Below are 13868 nucleotides of genomic sequence, written 5' to 3'. Positions count from 1 at the left end.
CACTATGACTAGGATGTGGGCTTGTAGCTTCTTCTTGCCCGCGACGTGGGAATGTTCACGACAACCGCAGGTGTCGAGTGTTGGCGTCAGGCATTGTTCTTATTCATCGATCCCGGTGATGACCATGACCATCTCACCGAGTTATTTCTTCTTCTAACAATCAATTACCGTACTCGTGCTCAAATTAATATTTTAAACTACTCCTCCGTCCATAAAAGGATGTCTCAACTTAGTTAAAATTTAGATGTATCTAAACCCAATTTAGTATATAGATACATCCAAAATTTAAAAAAGTTGAGACATCTTTTTTTTGACAGAGGTAGTACTTTAAATATTCCCCGATCTGGCCGTCCTGGTAATCCAACGCCCTAGAGACACACATGTGATGTGACAAAAAAAAAAAGAAAAAACGTAAATCACGCCCTCACCCAACGCCTTAATCAACAAAAAAGGCTCCCGGCTCCTCGATCCCGTTCCTCCGTCGCCGTCGCCGACGCACCTCCTCCCGGCTGAATCCTCTCATCTCCTCCTCCCCTCGCCAACGCCGCATCACCTCGCGCCTCCAATCGCTAACCCTAGCTAGCAGCCAGCGTTGAGGACGACGGTCCTGGCCTTGCGCGGCCGTCGATCCACACCGCGCCCAGGAGCCCCGGCGGGCCTGATTGCCAGGAGATACGGCGCCCTCCTTCCATCGCGTCCTCCTCGTACGACAGGCCGCTCCAACGCACCATCGCCTCGGTTCCGGTCGTCTGCAGACCGCCCCCGCGCGCTGGTGAGAAACCACTCCACTCCTCTCGTCTTCCTTCCCCACCCCAAGAACCGCTACATCTTGCACAACTCTGTCCGGTTGTTCGCAGTTGGATCCCAGAGTGTTGCCTGCCGGTTGTAGGTTCAGGAGTTTTCCTGGATGTGCTATAAGAGTACGGTATTATTGTTATTGTTCAGAGTTGTTTTGTTCTAACCATGTATAGATGCTAATGCATGTATACTGCCAAAACATTGTAATTTTTTATCTGCAGAATAAGCTTTTGTATAAAAAGTTGATGTCTTGCCTCCCAGATCTTAGGATTTGATCACGCTTCACTAGTGTCTGATCATATTTAGGGCCTCCCAGATTATATATCGCATAAATTTTCATCATGCTTAACAATTTCCCTTTTTTAAGAATTCAACATATATGGTGTACTTGTCCGACACCATAATAAGTTATTTTATTTGTTCTTCCTTGTTGTCCATTTAACAATCTGATCTGATCTGATCTGATCATCATCTGATGAATCAGATCATAACACTCAATGTTTTCTAATGTTTCCAACATGTAAATATTCCTCTTATGTTCTTCGCCTTTGAGTTCGTCTTCCTGGTTCCATTCCTGTAGGGTCTGGACATGTTTTGGGTGGCGTCGTGCAAAGGTCAGGCCCACCACGCCCGCCGATGTTCAGGACCTCGTCGACGTCGGTGTCTGAAGGTACTCTCTTTTGCCTTGCCAAATTCCGCTCCATTCAAATCCCTCTTTCTATGTACTTGCTAAAATGATATCAAACTTGGCATCGGGCTTCTGTGGCTGCTCGCACTACCTCTCCAACGAGTTCCGCAATGATGTCAGAGACATCAACGTCCTGCTGCTAAGCCCTGGATGACCAGGACTTCCTACGACAGGAACGGCATCACCATCAAGTACGGTGGGGTCGACATGATCTCCACCCCTAGTGCTTTGGTAGTGATATGCTTGCTGCACATGCTCATCACTTTGTGTGCATCATCTTCTTGCCAAATGCGAGTAAATAGGTTCATAATAGAGTTGGAATTTTTGCTACTAAAACCTTATCTCTTGAAGCACTGGATGTAATGCTATCTCTTCTGCCTATCCAGATTTTATTTTTCATTTGTAGTCATCATGTTCAAAAGCTACAGGATTATTATTTGCAACACAGCTATATAGGATTTGTGTGCTTATGAGTACTTGATTCAACATGTTTGTAAATATGTTGTCATAATAAAACCTTTCTAACTTTGCTATGGACTGAAAAATTCTGGACATGAATATGTATACTTCTTGCTATATGTCCTCTGCTACCGGAGCAAGTGGATTATTATGATTTATTTCTTAAAATGCTTTCTTGGACTGAAGCTATTCCTTTGCTCAAACTTATTTGCATTACAAAGGATTTACAAGCAAGTTGTCATCTTCCATTATATGAAAATAATTTATACCAGCAATAGTGTGAGCTATTGTATGCATGATGTGTATATGACTATTTTACTTGTTTTTTGTTTTTAATAAAATGTATTTTCAGGTTTGAAGCATATAGGAAGAGGCATGAAGCAGGATGTGTATTGGAGGCGAACTGGGAGGAGGCACGGTGGCGAGCTTCAAGTGTCGTAGCACAGATAGGCACTCCGGCAGCTGCCATTCACACTTCTCCGAGGACCTACCCTACAAGGTTACCGACGCCCCTATTTTATTTTAATTTGGTTCACTACATACTATTGCCATGCATGTTTCGTTCAAGTGTATGTGTTGCTCTCGCGACCATGGATGAATGAAATTGAAGAGTGGCTTGATGCAATATTTTTTTCTTTGAAATAACCAATTGATGTACTTGTACTTTCAGGCTTTGACAGAATTGTTGCATGCGCAGGGTTGCTCTTTTAATATTTCAGTTTTTGTTTGAAATGTTATTATGTTGTGTCTCTAGATGTATACTATATCTCAAACTTGTATGTTTCTTGTTTTTTTTTCCATGAAAAACAACATCATAATTTTTTCCATCTATGTGAATTGTGGATCTATTTGTACCTAGGTAATTACCTCTTTTTGCAGAAAATAGGCTCAATTCATTGAGTATAAAATGTTCTGATAGTTTGCCATTGGGATTTATGGCTTCCTCAAGAAATATGGATGCATTCATGTGGTGTTTCCTAGAACTTTACATGTTCTGTAATTGTAATGCACATCAATGCCCAATTCTTAGCATTCCTTTGTTTTCTTGGAAATTATTAATGGACTTAAGAGTGGCTTTATACAATATCGTCTTGGAAATATAATAACTCCGTATGTACTTTTAAGGCTTAGATTTTCTGCATTTTCAGGGCTTCTCTTATAATTGTTTGATAGTTTAGCCGCTTGGCTTCAATCTATGTTTTAATGCATGCTTAGATTCTATTTTGCTTAGGGTATGTAGCTGTACTGGTGGTGGTGTGGTGCCCTCCGGTTGTGTTTTGGTGGTGGTACTGTCCACCTGAGTTGCTTCGAGTTTCCACTACGACATGCTGCCCCTGTCTCAGAAGGTATCTCTTTACCTTTCATTGCCTTCCTAATTTCCGACGCCGTGTATGTTCGCATTGAGTGTGACAGATGAACTAATCTTTCTGCTTGGTGCTTTGTCATGTGATGACAACTTCCATGTATTAGCCCCGTCTGAATTTTGCAACTAGTTTTAAGACTCTAGTTCCGCGTTTTTCCTCGAAACATGCCCAGAATTTGTAGAGGACAGTATGTACATATGGCTTTGCAGGAATGACCACACTGAGACAAATAAGGCAAGGGGAGTCCCAAACATGCCTCGCATAATCCACCTTTTAACACTGCAGATTTACACACCATGATATACATCTATATTTTTTCAATATACTCGGCTCTGTCAAGTGTTTTTATATACTTGGTTAATTTATCCTTTACCGTTTGAAGTAATTCAAGCGTCGAAGAAATTTTCAAATATATGGTAATGGAAATATGAGAATGTCTAGTAACTACTAAATTGGCATGGACAAATGAACGAGAAATAAATATAGAGTTAAACATGATTGTAGTCTTGAACTAAGCCCAATAACATGGCCTACACTGGATCATGAGCAATAGAGCTAAGTTGCAGGAAAGGGATTGCTACTTACTCATTTTCATCAAAATAAACAGTTTCTCCACATAATCAGAATTAATCAAGCGCAAATGTAGAACTAAGTTGCTGGAAAGGGTTGCTACTTACTCGATGGAAGCCTATATTTTCATTTGACCAGACTAGCATGAAGATACAAGGGTATCTATCTAGATAAAGTCATAAAGAACACTTGCCTACCTCAATCTTATTATCTTTCATGCAAAAATTTAACCACACTGGCTAATAGTTATTCCTTTTTCCAATAGAAGCAAGAATGTACTGAGACGAGATAATAAGTTTTGAAGTAGTTGTCAGAGTTTATACCTTGGGGTAGTTAAATACCAAATCAACTTCACAAATATTCCTGAAGATATGTTCTAGTATCTCCTCCTTGCAGCCATTATCTTTGCTATCTCATCATCACATGGTGAATCAAATCATACTACTTAATGTTCACTAATGTTTCCAACATGTAAATATAACTTTGTTGACATGAGAATCTATTCTTTTATATGTTGAATGGTTTTGTTGCCTAGCAGAACAATCTTGCTATGAATACATTCATTGTTTGGGGAAATCGTTAACTGGTAACTTATCGGTCAGCTGGCGAGTTGGGGATTAATGGACTAATCGGCCACTTAATCGGCCAGTTAATCAATTTATCGGCCGATTAATCAGTTTATTGGCTACTCGGTGGCCCTCCGAGTAGGGATTAATCGGCCAGTTAACTGGTTAATCGGCCGATTTTTGTAACAGTGAATACATTCCACTTGGTGCTGATATCTGCGCAATGAATGCGTTTGTTTTAATACATATTTGTCTCTCTTTTCTTCCATGACATTTTTTTATCAACTATGGCACTACTAGGTTGCAGGTCTTATGTTTCTGTACCCTCAGCCTTTTTAGTGGACTATGTGTTTCCTATTCCAGGAGTACATGTTGGAGCATGACCAAGTTCCTTTCGTTTCTTGACAAGTTTCTTTGTAGATTTTTTCAGTCTGAAAATGGCGTTGTATTCAACCTAGATATTGTGTATCTTGTTGTTTTGGATCATCAGACATAAGGCATTTCACCTTGTTAAACTTTGCCTCTGACAAAACAAAAAGTAATATGTTCTCAAAGAGCTATCAAGTGCTTAAATGGAAACCTAGGGCTGATTATTAGCGACTCTTATGCTAATACTTCTTTTTTTTTCCTCAGCAATTGGTGGTTTCGTGTTGCTGGCCTAGATTGACACTTCCTTTTTTTTCGAGAAAACGCAAAGGACTCTTTGCATTTCATTTCATTGGAAAGATAGAAGTTTTACAATCCTCCTAAGAGGCAGAATACATGAACAGGGACTTAATGTACATCCCAGGTCGTCGGTAGCAAGATGCGCAGGCCTAGATTGACACTTCCTACATGCTGCTCTGTAGAGCATAGCTATATTGACTTCACGGATAAACGGATTGCATTTGCACTTTTTTTTTCACATCTACTATTGTTCAGTTTTGTTAGCATGTATCATATTTACTTGTCTTGTTCCGTCGGTAGAAATCTAACATGGTTTCTCACAGAAATAGAATAACTACCCCCATATGGTTGGCCTCAGATATAGAAGCATAAACTACAGAGTTGTCTTATACTTTGGATGGCCGTGAATAGAACTTGAAACTTTTTTAGTATCTGACACTCTTGTAATTCTCGGGATTAATCAATGGTTATGTTCCTCCATCCTTTGCAGGGCATCTGCTAAGAATTGGGTTTGTAGCTGGCCAGGAGGTACCCATGGCTGCCAGATCTAGCATGGCCATTCTGGCTCTGGCTGTGTTGATGCTGTGAAAGCTGCAGCGTCTCGTGCGCGGTTTTAGGACAAACCGGCCCTGGTCTTCGATTACCTCACCTCTCGCCACCGCACCCCAACCACGGTGGTGGTGATGCTCTGCATCCGCTACAACCTGTTCAGGTGCCATCTACGTCTTCAACCGTCATGTCACAGTGACCCCCTCGACTCTGGTTCTTTTCCAGCGAGAGCGAGACCACCACCATACTAGAAGGTAGCAGCTATCCTTGTGGTTCTCATCTTTTTTGTGTCCATTTTTGTTGTTGTTCTGGCAAATATGATGCTGCTTTTGTATATAGATTTCAGGGTATGCATTTTTGGGCTCACATTGATCCGGCCACTAGTTCTAGTAATAAAATATGATCAGCTGTTGCATCTTGGGCATGTCTTGTTGTTGTTGTGCTGGCTGTGAACCTGGTTACTAGTGCCTAGCAATGTGGTTAGTATAGTAGTGTCTTTTGCTGGAATTTAATTTTCGAGGACTTGATGATCATGTGATGATCAAGTTGTTTGACAGTTTGAAACGGCGGTTGTAGAGTGATTGTGTCACATCGATATAGCATGTGTAGTTATTTTGACCCAATGTTGCTGAGATTGGAGCTAGACTGCAATAGACAAAAACTTGAATTAATATAATCTACGAATTAGTTTAAATACAGTAGATTGGTTCGTTGGAAAAAATGAACGAAAGAGATCCTTCTCAACTAGAAAATATTTTCAATTTGGTTCTTTATGCTGGAACTGAACTTTGTACGCAGTTTGTTTGGAGTGTTCTGTGCAAAATTCGTAACTGCAGATGAGGTAGCCTTTACTGTATTAGTTATTGATGCGTTGTCATTTCTCAAGTATTTTAAACCTCAAATATACGAGAAGTTTGAATTGCTTTCTTGGATAGTGGATATACGTGGTCCTGTTGGATAGTGGGTATGTGTTCTCCATTCTTGGATAGTGGATGCAATTGAAGAAGTGCTCAAACCTACAATGCATCTTTCGAGAGCTTCTATGTGCTTAGCTTCATGTGCATATTGTTATTGATGATCTAATTTGACTATTTTTCCCTTGTTTGCAGAATGGGTTGTGATGATCCCAGAGGTCGGCATATAACTATATACATAGAGAAGTTGAGAGATGAAAATGCCACAATCAGGTTAGTGCTTGTTCTCTGATGGATATTTCTGTTGAGGACTTGGCCCGTGTACTGATTTTAAGAGTAAATAATGTTTTTGGTATTTTGTTTCTCTCCAGCATTTATGGAATTGGGAATCAAGAACCACTTTACTCTTATGTAGTTCAGACAACGGTAAACTGGATGCTAGCTTGCTTACTATCCCAAATTCTTGCTTCTACAGTTTACATCACGGTATCCTGTAGGGCAAGCTGGAGCTGTTTCTGGCATGCACGAGTTGTGTCTATGATCTCACTCTTTTCTCTTTGGAGTTGCAATGCATCCTTGATAATATTTAATCTTTTGGGTTCTTTTCTTTCCTTGTTTGATTTGTTTGGGCAAGATGGGGATGACATTATTTTGTTGATGGAGGGTATGATGTCCAATGATCATGTATTACCTTTGTTTGATCACATCCCCCACTTAGTTCAATTCTTTATTTTGCATTAAAAAAATTGCTGGTTAATTATTTTGTTTCCTTGAATTTGATGGTTTTTTTTATTTGGATGAAAGTGGTGTCATGCAGATGAGGAGACATTAGTTTCTATGTAATTTGTGTCTGAGGCATTTCTGTGATGTCATTCTGTTTTTCACCTTGGAGATCTGATGCCTCCCTCTCGATGATGCCATTTGCGTTCTTAGTACTTTCCTTCCATAAATGTTTTTATTTGTGGTTTAATGGCCTAGGAATGAGATGATTAATTTCCCTATTTGATTTGTTGGCTGATATGATGGTCTAATTACTAAACGAATCTTATCATGTCATTTCCATAAGAAAAAAACAGATGTTTTTTTTGCTTTCCTTGTATGTCTTTGCCAATGTAAATTGCTTTCTTTGTATGTTTTTGGAGGAGCATTGTTGATGTAGATGAGGTGACACAAGTTTTATGGTTAATTCGCGTCCGAGGCATCTCTGTGATGTCACTCTTTTCACCTTGTAGATCTTATGCATGAGGATTGAGGAGTACTTTCTTTAAAAAACTTTTGTTGAGAATTATCCATGATTGAGTTGTTCACTTTAGGATCTAAAAGTTCTCTGATTATTTAGTTATTATTGTGTGTAGCTAAATTTCCCTCTTTTATGGTTACCATCTGAATTATTTCGAAACATTGATAGCACATCAAGTGGATGAATGCATATTTCTACTGTTCATATGCATTGTTGTTAATTAATGAAGCTACTACTACTAATGTCCAACTACTTAGGAAATGTACATGTTCAGATTTCTGAAGTTTAGTACTGATGTGGTGCTTGCTTATGTTATAGCAGCTTCGAAGGGATGCTCCTACAACCAGAGGCGGCAGGGGTGATAGGCGGTGAGCGGCGGCTTTAGGATGGACAACAACTTGCTCTTACTCAACTCAGACGACACCAGGGACAAGAGCGCCTATGGACCACTAGGTGACTCCTGGCGCCTTCTCTTATCTGTTGAAAAATTGCTTCATCAGCTTTGTATGCTGGTAGCTTGATGATGGCTACTCTAATTTGTATTAGTTATTTAATGTCTTATCTTGTGTATCAGTTCCGTATGAATGCTATATTAGCTGAGCTGTTCTTTTACCACTAGTCAGCAAATCTCCATTTTTCTTAATTTATCTGCTGTAATAATGGTCGCTTGTTAAATTTCGTCATTACTTTCAAGTTTGGCTGTTTATCTTTGAAAAGATGTCATCATGTATTTGTAAGTGACAATTGACAAACATTAAAAGTCGCACATGCATTTAATCGAAATGCATTGCATTGTCTTTTTTGCCTTTCCATTAATTTTTTCCCTTTTGGGAACTCTTTGAGGTGGCTATCATCTAAAGGAAAAGGGGAAAACTGCTACAAGGGACAATGAGCCACTTTGGCAAAGTGAGATACAAGATTTGGTGTTTGTCTTATTGCATCATGCATACTATCAAACGCATAATCAGTAGTAACCATGGGATGTTGCTAACATTTCAAATTTTGGAGTGTGCCATTGATTTACTACTCTTACAGTTTATCATGGTAAGCAGTGAATAATTTAGCAGTTAAGGTCCAGGTCCCTAACACCATTTTTCGCAAAAACGCAAAAGCCTTGTGTTTCGATGCATTGATAGAAAAAGAAGGTTTATATGTACAAGTCCAAGAGAGGACCACACCACGCCGTACAACTCAACCCAAAAGACCTAATCTAGGGGAGAAGTTGGCGAAGCCCACGGGCGGTCCCTAACACCATGATGTTGAACCATCTCCACCCTATGTCATAGTGGATTAATTGACATTACTTTACCGTTCCTTTCTCTTTGTTAGAAACACATCAAAACTTTGAAGTTGTTGAGTGCTCAGGTTTTGCATTAGATCTCCTGTTGCACCTTTTTTGCTGTTAATAATATATTATACTTTTTTCCTACATTATATTCCAGCAGTATCTGTATATTTAAGCGGCTTCCTCTAACTATAGGCTTTCTTATGTTTGCTTTGAGGTTTTTCTTTCCATGTTGTCTTTACGGATTGTTTCATTTATTCCAAAACTTGGTTGATAGTCTAGTTGGGTATCATATTTTAGCTGCTAATGGATTTATTTTGGTATGCCAAGTGGTTTTGTTGGCTAGGTAGATTTTACATGATGATTCGCAGGAAATGGCATTATTGCCTTGTGGCTGGGCTGTTTGTGCAAATTCGCAGGAAATGGCATAGCATGGTTTAGTTGAATTCCAATATGAAAGCTAAACCTTAATTCTGGTCATCACCTGTATTTTGAATTATGGTTGTGATGGCTATCTTGCCACCTAGCTTTCTAAATTCTATTCCTAGAAATCTAATATCTATGCCTGGTTATTTGAGGTCTTGATGCTAGTACGTATTCTGGTTCAGCCAATGAACTTAATTAATTTTTTTAGTGGCCCTAGCTTATTGCTATAGGTTATTTGAGGTCTTGTTTTGGGAGAATAGCTCCATCATTCGACGTTGTTCTAGTTTGTGTTCATTGTTCCATCACGGACCCTGAATTTATGTTCCGCATTATATTGCCAAATTTTGTTGGTGTTATAAATTTTATGTTCCTTTTATTTCTTCTGGGTTTCATATATAACCTACCCCAACTTGCTTGGGAAAAAGGCTTTGATGTTGTTGTTGTTGTTTTTTCGAGAAAACGCAATGACATTGCGTTTCTTTTCATTGCAAAGAAGAAGAGTTTGTTACAAGGTCACGCCTCCATGGAGGGTGAGTTACAACGTGCCGCTAACAGAAAATTAGTGCACATCCCAGTCTACAGGCAAAATGGCGCGAAGGCCAAGTGCCCCAGCCCTGGCCCAAAGCGCCGCCTCTGCCTTGATCTTGTTGTTGACGCTCTGGACTGACGGTCGCTGTCCTTCGAAGACACACGAGTTGCGATGCTTCCAGTTCAACCAAGGCACGAGCAGCGTTGCAGTTGCAAGGCCTTTCGCATTAGCTTCGGCGTGTTCTGTCTCGCGGCGATCCACCAGTCGTTGAGGGACGGCTCGTTGTCAGGTGACCTACAGGCGAGCTAATGTATCATACCATACCTGCCTCGAGAAGGGGCAAGCCAAGGTAAGGTGTTACATTGACTCAGGCTCCTGGTCGCAAAGTAGGCACCGAGGATGGTGTTGTAGCCCACGTCGTCGCAGCCGTCCAGCACCGGACTTTGTTTGCCAACCATTGGAAGAACTTCACGCGCGGAGGTGCCCAAGTTTTCCAAGCGTGGCAAGAACTGGAGCCCTGGAATGTGCTCAGGTAGCAGGATTTTGCGGAGTACTCACCGTTTGCGCTCCATCGCCAGACGAGCTGATCAGGATGGTCCGTGAGGATAGTCGACTCCACCCTTGTCTGGCCAGCTCTTGAATGCCAAGCACGCCGTGGATGTCACGTCCCAGCTGTGGTCGAGCAGCCCCTCTCTGATGGAGGCTGCCTTTCTTCGTCTTTTAGGGATGCACGCGTATAGCTCGGGGGCAATTTGGCTGACGGAGTGACCAGCGATCCATCTGTCCTTGCAGAATCTACCGTACGCCCAACGCCGGCGACCATCCTTCTTCAGTTTATGTGTTTGTCTTGTATGGTAAGATAGGTTGCTGCCTTCATTTCCTTGACAGTGATCTTATAAGCTACTGGTTGTATTGATGGGGATAAGAATGTTGCGCCACCTGTGGGCTTTATTTTGTTATGCCAAGTTTCTTTGTTGGCTGGGTTAATTTCACATGACAGTACACATGATTTAGTAGCAGATTGACTAGCTTATAAATCATATTGTGTATGTTTTTAGTGCTTTAGTGCCTCTTAAGTTTGATGGGATGTTGTGTTGTTTCCCATGAACAAATCCTATGGTAGAATATCCTTTATGCCGTACTTAGGTGTATTGTATATGCATGTGTAACTCTAAATGATGAATTATGTACAGGACGTGTATTATTTACCTTGTATTAATTTCCTCGGGTAGCTAGCATATTGATATGTAGTTGAATGCTTTTTTTTATTACACACAATATATTTTTGCTTGATATGACTTATCTTTCTGCATGTGCTGCTGTTTATCTCGAAAGATAGATTTGTACCCCTAAGCCGCTGTTTATCAATTCGCCTTGTGTTGCCTATGAATGATCTTGATTTAAGCCTTTCCAGTTTTGATGCAGGCCTGGTTGGCCCTTAGCTTTGACTTCTTCCTCCTTCACCTCTGCCCTCGTTGTTGTGTGATGGTGCCGAGTTCAGCGTGCCATGCGATGATAGTGGTGGTTTCCTTTCCCGTCTCTGTGGTTTAGGTAAAGTTTTTGGGTTTATCATCTTTTCTTCTATGTGCTTTATTGATACCACAACTCAACTCAAGTGCACACCTTAACCCAAGTGTTCTTGTTGGAATTAGTGAGGAGCCATATGTTCGTCCATCGATGGTTAGTGCTCTGAACGTCTAATTGAACCATGCACAAGGAACCATTAATCTATGATTGAGTGTAAATACAGTAGATTGGTTAGTTTGAAAAAATGAATGAAAGAGATATGCTAGTCCTCAATTGGATTTTTTTGTGGCTCTTTATTCTAGAACTAAACTTTGAACGCAGTTTGTTTGGGGCATTCAGTGCAAAATCCATAACTGCAGCTAAGGTAGCCTTCACTGCATTAGTTGTTGTGTGTTGTCATTTCTCAAGTTTTTGTCTTCATTTGAGCTTTCATTTCTAAGGTTTTAGGTCAGCACCAAATGGATGGACTCTTCTCGGTATTTATACCTCAAATATACGTGGAGTTTGAATTTCTTTCTTGGATATAGTGGATGTATTTGCTTCTGTGGTCCCGCTGAATCTCATTTCATTTGTTTTAAACTTCTCTTTTGTGGATTTTTCTAGTTACTTAGTTGATGAATTAATTGTTCTTATGTAGTAGTATGGCAAGCAGTATCATGAAATACAATTTGTATCTAGGAGAAAAAACTTGGTAGTTTTCGTTGTTAGTCATTTGCTGATTACTATTCTGTCCTTGTGTTTTAGAGCTTTGCTTACACTCGTCTTCATACTCCCCCAAAAAAGAGAAGGGAGTGGAAAATACAGAGTAGATAGAGATGATTCAATCATCACTAATAATATCAGTGTTAGATCTAGAGAATATTTTCAACCTTCTATGCAGCTATTTTGTTAGATATCTGAACTTTATGCTAAATAGGCGGAGGGGGAAATACAGTATGACGAGTGCCTATAATTTCAGATCTTGCAGCCAGACATGCTTCGAGAACTACTGCTGCATGTTTACCTCATTTTTTTGTTCAAAATTTCAAAGCCGACATGTGGTTGTTGTAAAGCACCCTCCTTTGTTTTGCAACCACACACATAGTTGATACTGGCAGATGATTTGTAGTTTATACTTGCCGCTGGATCAGTTTTGCTCTGCTGAAATACATTCCAACTCTTTGGAATGGAGGGTTTATACGTGTACACTTGTATCCAGTGGGGATTAATAGTTTATACTAGTTGCATTTAACACTTGTGTTTACCAAGGAATCAAGAACCGAGTTTCTGCATGAATCGTCATAAACACGTAATACTGAGAGTGCTTAACGTGGGCTCTGAATGAATAAACACTGCTAGGAGTGCCAACTGATTTCAGTACTAGCATTGCCTGGATTTATGCATTAATCCTCGAGTCATCTATTGCTTCTTGAGTCTTGAGCAATATTTCTCAAGTTCCCAGTTTCATAGTAAATTAATTTGGACAGAGCAATATGACTAGCATTTGCATGGAAATGTGCGGAGAAATTTTGTGATTGAATACTTTCCTTGCAATTAATGTTTTCATTTGTTCATTAAATTAATGAAATAAGTGGAGCATTCTTTGTATTAAATAAGTCTGGAATCAATTAAATTTGAGATTGCTGCTTGATCAGTACGGCCTTGGAAGACTTGAGGGTCTGACTTACTTTTACTTGCTATTGTGGTAACATGTGGAAGAACTGCTACGAGTTCAGCTCTACAAATGGAATAAAATTTCATGCCTGTCGAAAGGATTTAATAGTTGATGCAGCCCCAACTTACCTTCTTGTTGTGTATATATGCTGATTGGCCTTTCCTCATATTATGGCAGTACATTCTATTATTGCTCATGATACATCTTAGGTTCTTGTTTCTGTTCCTCATGGGCTAATTTGGGAGATCTGGGGCTATCTCCTGAATCCAACAACGCCGAGTGAATTTTACAATTTGTCTCCGAGGGAATGGGTATTCTCGTGGAGCATAGAAAATAATTAGGTATGTTCCCACTTATAAAATTAAATAAATAAAGGGAAACATGTGTGTTACTTTGGCATCTAGTTTCAAAACCCTCGTTTGACTGGTAAAGCTAAAATCACGCTATGTAAAAATAAAGAACAACATCATGTGTAATCAGGAGGGTTGTCATTCTTTTATATCAAAAGATTTAATGATGTGGCTTAACTTTCCTTGTAAACTATATCAAAAGATTGAATCGTGAGCTTCTTGTTTGAATTCAGTGAAAAATGAGCTACATCTACATTATTATATAGAGGAACTTATGCACTAT

The 13868-nt window shown here is 39.9% G+C and overlaps 1 long non-coding RNA gene and 2 other non-coding genes across 3 annotated transcripts in view; 2 read left to right on the top strand and 1 right to left on the bottom strand.

Annotated features, from left to right (window-relative positions):
* The window catches only part of LOC124668071, a 66651-nt gene that overhangs the window by 9805 nt on the left and 42978 nt on the right, over nt 1-13868 (bottom strand). The gene's annotated exons all lie outside the window — the stretch shown is intronic.
* On the top strand, nt 7383-7480 carry LOC124668835. The gene has a single exon (XR_006991912.1). It is a non-coding gene; the product is annotated as a small nucleolar RNA Z101 (small nucleolar RNA).
* LOC124668839 lies at nt 7725-7820 on the top strand. Its single transcript, XR_006991915.1, has one exon. It is a non-coding gene; the product is annotated as a small nucleolar RNA Z101 (small nucleolar RNA).

The sequence above is a fragment of the Lolium rigidum genome, chromosome 6 (assembly GCF_022539505.1).
Source record: "Lolium rigidum isolate FL_2022 chromosome 6, APGP_CSIRO_Lrig_0.1, whole genome shotgun sequence".
NCBI classification, from domain to species: Eukaryota; Viridiplantae; Streptophyta; class Magnoliopsida; order Poales; family Poaceae; genus Lolium; species Lolium rigidum.
Note: the sequence above shows the minus strand (reverse complement) of the source record. Positions and strands in the feature narration are given on the sequence as shown.